The sequence below is a fragment of the Mytilus californianus genome, unplaced genomic scaffold (assembly GCF_021869535.1).
Source record: "Mytilus californianus isolate M0D057914Y unplaced genomic scaffold, xbMytCali1.0.p SCAF_3, whole genome shotgun sequence".
NCBI lineage: Eukaryota > Metazoa > Mollusca > Bivalvia > Mytilida > Mytilidae > Mytilus > Mytilus californianus.
This window is the reverse complement of record NW_026262679.1, coordinates 77,664,335-77,671,090: the sequence shown is the minus strand read 5'-3', so window position 1 is coordinate 77,671,090 and position 6,756 is coordinate 77,664,335. Positions and strand designations below refer to the sequence as shown.

The 6,756-nt window shown below is 30.6% G+C and overlaps 1 long non-coding RNA gene across 1 annotated transcript; it reads left to right on the top strand.

The window, feature by feature from the left end:
* The first annotated feature begins 366 nt into the window (after positions 1-366).
* On the top strand, positions 367-3,359 carry LOC127733584 (uncharacterized). Its single transcript, XR_007997128.1, has 3 exons — positions 367-536; positions 1,690-1,748; positions 3,229-3,359. It is a non-coding gene; the product is annotated as an uncharacterized LOC127733584 (long non-coding RNA).
* Positions 3,360-6,756: the final 3,397 nt, after the last annotated feature.

The following is a 6,756-nucleotide window of genomic DNA, read 5'->3' as shown; positions in this document are numbered from 1 at the left end:
GAAGTAAGAGCAAAGACTGGTCGTCTGGGAGTCAGAATAATGTGCCCGAGTAAGGTGACATATCTTCTTGCTAACTGTTGCCTTGTGAACTAGCACGTTAAAAATCCATCTCAGCATGTCGGTCTAGTACAAAGCAGGGTTAATATCCATATTACATTAATATGTTCTTGTCCTGAATATGCATACTAATTTGCCGCTGGACGTTAAGCAGCCATTCATCACCATCATCATAATTAGTTTATGTACACAGCATTAAATACTGTAACCTTATTTTTTATAAATGTCAGGTTGTGGAAATAATAAACAATTAATTATGTAATATAACATAATATATTACATGATTATGTAGATGAATATGTAAGCAAACATATAAAGATCCAAATCTGACTTTTCACATGAATATAAATATTAACCTCGAGAAGTGCACACGTAAAAGTGAAGTATTAAAAGACAACCTTTGCAGATAGACATGAAGTTATTCGGCATCATAGTCCTTGTTGCTCTGTTGATTGTGGCCTCGGTTACAATGCCAGCTGGTAAGTAGAAAAAGCAGCAACATTGGTTAAAATGCTTCGTTTGCAATCTTCTCGATTTCTTTTTTCATGGTAATTCTTTTTGACATTTTTATATACTATTACACATTGTAACATTACCATGTAGGAATATCAGTTCCACAGATCAAGCGGAAATTTTCCAATTGTCGTAGTAACAATCCCGTTCTCTGTTTCATGTTCTCAAATGTGACATCACTGAATTAAACTTATCGCCGATTTTTTTTAAGACGGATGCCACACGTGGAGCAAATTTTGCTTATCTTCCCGAGCACATGAGATCATCCGCGGATTTTGGTTTGGTTCGTGTTGCTTGGTATCTTCACCCTCTATTTTACAGCTACAGCTCAGTAAAGTGTTTCATCAAGTTACCTATGGTAACCGGAACTCTCCTACAAGTCATATGTGTTATTAAAGTAATGTTTTAAAGATGTCGGTCGCAGGTTTTGGTTGGCTTCGTTTTGTTCAATCTGTTGTAAAATGAGTGTTATATTTTATATACTCCTGTTCATCGTCTTTTTTTTTACAAAAGTGTTAAATGCCTATCAGTGACGTATGATTGTGTAATGATAGTGTTTCCGTTTTTCTTTTTTTTTTTAAAAGTACAAATATGATATTTTAATTTTCATTGTTCATTATACAAATTATACAAATTAGTAACCAATAATTTCTTCAAATTAACGAGTTTTCAATGAAAGGATACAAAGCTGGGATAACAATATCCAATGTTTATCTGAAATCAGAACATATCAAATCAAACAAGCAATGGAAATACAATAATACAGTAGTTATACATAAAAAGGTCAAACATACTTTGTAATATTTACACAAAATAAATTTTAATTTTTCATTGTTTTAAAGTTGTATGATGTACTAAAATATTATTCGGTGGCCTAAGGTTTTTTATGCGTTTTACATATTGTAAAGGTATTTACAAAAAACTACCGGACCTATCGTTTATCCTCTCCCCAAAAATTTGTTAGTTCAGACTTTGATGAAAGTAATTCTTCAGCAAATAAATGTTCCCACTGTTTGTGCTAAATGAAATTGTTCTCAGAAAGCAAATGATTTATCTATCGTATTGTACCAACCCTGATGATAAAAATAGATTCATTAATCAATATAATGACAATTACAGATGCCTATGGAAGACATAGCAGAGAACATACAGGGTTTAAAAGACATTTCGGTGGAGGGGTGAGTTGGAATTTTTCTTAATTTCTTATTTATAACAGGATTGATGAAAACTGTTTTCTTTTTTTATTTACTTATACACTTGTTTATTGTACTCCAATAAATCATATGCATGTAGTAATCTGACACTGGTTTATTATGAATAAATTGATATTTGAAGCTAAATTAATAATATTAGATATAAACAGGTTTCATTTTTCCGAGATGAACTTTTTCATTAGTTAGTCATACATTTCAAAACTATGAATACTATTCGTGATTATGCCAGCAGTTTACCGACACATAAATATGCCACACTGTCTTCCAGTGTTTTTAATAAAAAAAAATTTCTTGATTCTTTGAATATAAAAAGTTGTGAACAAATTGAATATATTCAAAGAGGGATTTTGAATCAACATATTAAATAAACAAATACAACATTAACTCTGAATGTATAAATTCTTGTTTTATCGGCATGGCGTTTTTTAAACTTATATCAAAAGCCAAATTATCATTTTATAAGGTGCTTATAGGCTATTTGAAATATATTGTGCCTGACAAGTCGGCCTTATAATGATTAAATTGACGTTAAAAGTTAAAAAATAGGCATATCGGCCATATGTTGACTTCCCGTTCATATTGCTTTTTTGTTAATTAATTTGAAATATCACAGCATTTTAAGACATGAAATGCTTTTCATGTTAAGACACACAAGCCTTTTACCAAATTCTGATTTTCTTTTTTTAAGAAGGCACTATTTTTTTGTTCTTGAACATATTCGATGTTTTTGAAAAGCTTGCGAAATATATCAAATGACAATCAAATATTTTTTTCTTTTTGTTGCATTGCTAAGAATAAAAATGAACTCGTTCAGCGTTTAGTTCGCAAATATTTCTATTTTCATATAACAATTTTTACAGGATAAACATTTTTGTAATTAATTAATTGCATTGGCTAAATTTATGGAATAAGATCTTTGCAACAAAGTAAAATTATGATATATTTTAAAAGTACAAGAACTTTGCTTTTTACCATATTGATACAGTTAATTTTTTTTTTCTTTTTTTAAATTGTAACTTTAGTTAAAAAAAAAGACAGAACAATGAAACCGTAACTATTAACAAATCAACAATTAATGTCTAGTTTAACAGTTGTCATATCTGTCTTTATAGACAATTACAGTAACATAACAAAATTAACCGTTCTGACATAATATACGAAGGAAATATATTCAAAAGTTAATCAAGTAAAGGTTAGGGTAATAATATGTTGTTAAGTTTTGCTACAAGAGTAAATTAATACAAAATATACAGGTAATTCAAATATTAGGATTAGGGAAAAAAGAGGAATGCTCTTATTTAAATCCGTATTAAATGTATAAACGAAACGTATATAACAAATATGGAAATCACTAACAAAATCTTATCGCACACATTAACAAGATAAATCAATACATTTCATACAATGGACATTTCTTCAAATAAACCTTGATTTATTTTTACAGAATACAGAATGGTCATTGTGGTAAATATTACGGTTGCCCTAGGACTGGTGAAAGATTCATAAGCGGATGATACTTTGAAAAACAGAAATAGCTTCATCTTATTTAAAAGGAATAAAATGATAAAATTTCAATGTTTTGATACTGAAATTCATATACACAGCTAATATTTGGTATTATGAGAAAAGAGTTTATGGTACTTTTAAAAAAGACTAAGTGTTGAAAAAAAGAAAATCACAATACAGATACGTATTTAGCAATGGTATTTCTTAAAATTAAAAAAAAATCTGTTTTTATCCATATTCATACTGACCATACAAACATTATGATCCCGACAATGTAATACGCTTACAACTACGATATACAGAGAGGCATACTGTTAGTTACATAGTGTGTTAGTGACCTAATACGATATATACGGGGTCAGTAAATTCCATATGGGTTTCGGGAATTTTCTGACCCCGTATATATCGTATTAGGTCACTAGCACACTATGTAACGAATTTATCTTACCGACTATCTTTATTTGTTGAATTTAGACTAGAGTTGTCTCATTTGCAATCATATCACGTCTTCTTATTTTTATATTAAAGTGTTCAAGTCTACAATTTTAAGAATCTACTTTCATTGGTCTTAACAAAAAAACTAATGTCAACAATAACAATTTAATATCAATAACCTTGATATAACAATATTAATTAAAACAAAATGTTCAATACATTTAAACGACAAATAGTGCCAAAGTCAACATCCAACACATTTTTTGTGTACAAAATTGAAAAATAAATGATAATGTCAACATGACAAATGTCATATTTTCATCACAACTACTTGTTGATGGTCAGGTTATGTATAACAGTTACATTGCTATAGAAGATTTGACTCTGAGGTTTTGTCGACTGCATACATGTGGTTGTTTGCCTGTATTGGATGGGTTTCGGCCCGTTGTCATCAAACTCTCCTAAAATATCCCCAATGTCAATATCCTGTATTTGTTCCATAAATGACTCACTATTGGAACTATGGCATGTATGGTTGGAAGCAATAACTGCTCTTTGCACAAGATTGTCAGATATAGTTTTACCCATTTTAATTTTCTCGTCAGTATCAACACGCTGGTAAGTTGTGAGTGACTGTACGGACTTATGTCCAGTGACTGCCATTATTTGCGCAGATCCATACATGTTTTGTGATAAAACTGTGGCTCCAGTTGCTCGTATTGAGTGATTGGTATAAACAACAGACAACTTACACTTCTTACTGAGTTCTGACATAAATGTACTTAGTTTTTTTTCTCCCAGTGGCATATTACAATACCAAACATCAGCTTCTTCAGAAAAACTATCCAATGGTTTCTGCCATAAACGATCATTTGATGGATGTAATCTACGAATATAGTTCTCGTATGAGGCAACATGACAATACATAGATCCTGAAATATAGAGAAATCATTTAAGTATATTCAGGTTTAACATCAAGAACGAAGACGTAGATACAATGTATTTCTTGTATTTACATTGATATATATCATACCTTAAAAGGTCCCAAAATGACACATATAAATTTAATCAAATGAGAAATACATGTATGATATACAGCAATAAACGACAAACAATGAATAACAGGCTCCTGACTCACTCTATAATTAGATAATGATATTGGTACCTTTGATAACTATTGGTTACTACTTGTTGTTTTTAGTTTTATATTTTCAGGAATATCATTGCTTAATAATTATTACTGTTCGTCTGGCGATGTTGTATATTTGCTATGAAGTTAGCAAGCGTCCTGTATTTTTAATACACAATTAGTACGGTGTTACGTTCTAATATCTTTTTCGTCCTTTTGATTGCCTAATGATACTCCCCCCTTTTTTTTTATTATTATACACTCACCTGGTGATTCTGGCATTACTCCAGAAACTAGCTCCTTATCTGATTCTCTATGGTTCTTTGTTAGCTCATCTCTTGCCTTAGTTACATATTTCAGTCCTGTTTTATTGTCGGTTTTAATTGTGAACGTAGATTTTGTCATAGATATAAGAAGATGTGGTATGAGTGCCAATGAGACAACTCTCCATCCAAGTCAAAATTTATAAAAGTAAACCATTATAGTTCAAAGTACGGTCTTCAACACGGAGCCTTGGCTCACACCGAACAGTAAGCTATAAAGGGCCCCAAAAACTACTAGTGTAAAACCATTCAAACGGGAAAACCAACGGTCTAATCTATATAAAAACGAGAAACGAGAAACACTTATGAACCACATCAACAAACGACATCTACTGAACATCAGATTCCTGACTTAGGACAGGTGCAAACAAATGCAGCGGGTTTAAACGTTTTAATGGTACCAAACCTTCACCCTTTTTCTGAAACAATAGTGTAATATCACAACATAGAAAGACACACTATAAAATATCAATTGAAATAGCTTAACTCAATCAAAGGACATATTAACACGAGTAAACATACACTGAACAAATAAATTTGACCTATGATACAATGCAAATACAAAATAAATAAACTATGGGAAGAATAATAAAAATAACATGTTATATCGGTATGAAATGTTAAACAATTTAAGAAAGACAATATGCTTGAACAAAAATATCAGCCATTTGCAATAACTTTAAACACAGGTAAATGAAAATAATTTTGTTGTTAGGTATACGTGTACAGTTCCAATAGAGAAAGGAAATATTTTTACAAAATAAAAAAATTTTGATGTTCATAGTACGAAGTGAAATTTTATAGTAATACCAAACACTTATCAAAGCTGGTATAACCAGATATAACCCTGAATAACATTAAATAACAAAAAAGCATTACAATTAGTATCAACAGGTCAAATAAACAAGAAAGTACGATTTGAGAGTACTCGCAGTTACTGACAGCTAGTTAAAAGCCAAAACAAGTAATAATAAAAAATCATGCATCAGAGACTAAAATCAACTAAAACACATCCCAGGGATTTAGTATTTTAACGTCATGGACAGTCAAAGAAGACATGACTTGTGCAATGCCAAAAATAAATGTATCCACAGACAGTAGGACAGTTAGGAGTTTAATCTCTTTATAGATCAAAATGAACGTGGGTGTGTCTTTATAATTCCCGTTTGAAAAGAATACAAATTTAGTTGTTTTAATTTGCTGATGACAAAATCGATATTAGTGCCAATGTAAACTATATTCAAAGATCTAATTACAACATTGGTAAGATAACCTTTACTAATAAGTTTGTTTAAAGGTTCGATGAGTTTACACGGATCACATAGTGATTTCCGTGCTTTAAGTACAACATTACCGTAATATTTAGGATGTGAAATACCATTTTTAATCAGTTATCTACAGGTACAGCCAAATTTACTAATCAAATCTTTGTATCTATGAAAGAACTTAGCAAAAGTTTTACGTAATTTATGGTAACGAAATCCCTGACTTAATAATTTACCAGTGATGCATTGATTACGTTCGTTAAAATCTATGACATCACTACACACACGGGCATAACGAACGAGTTGGGATATAT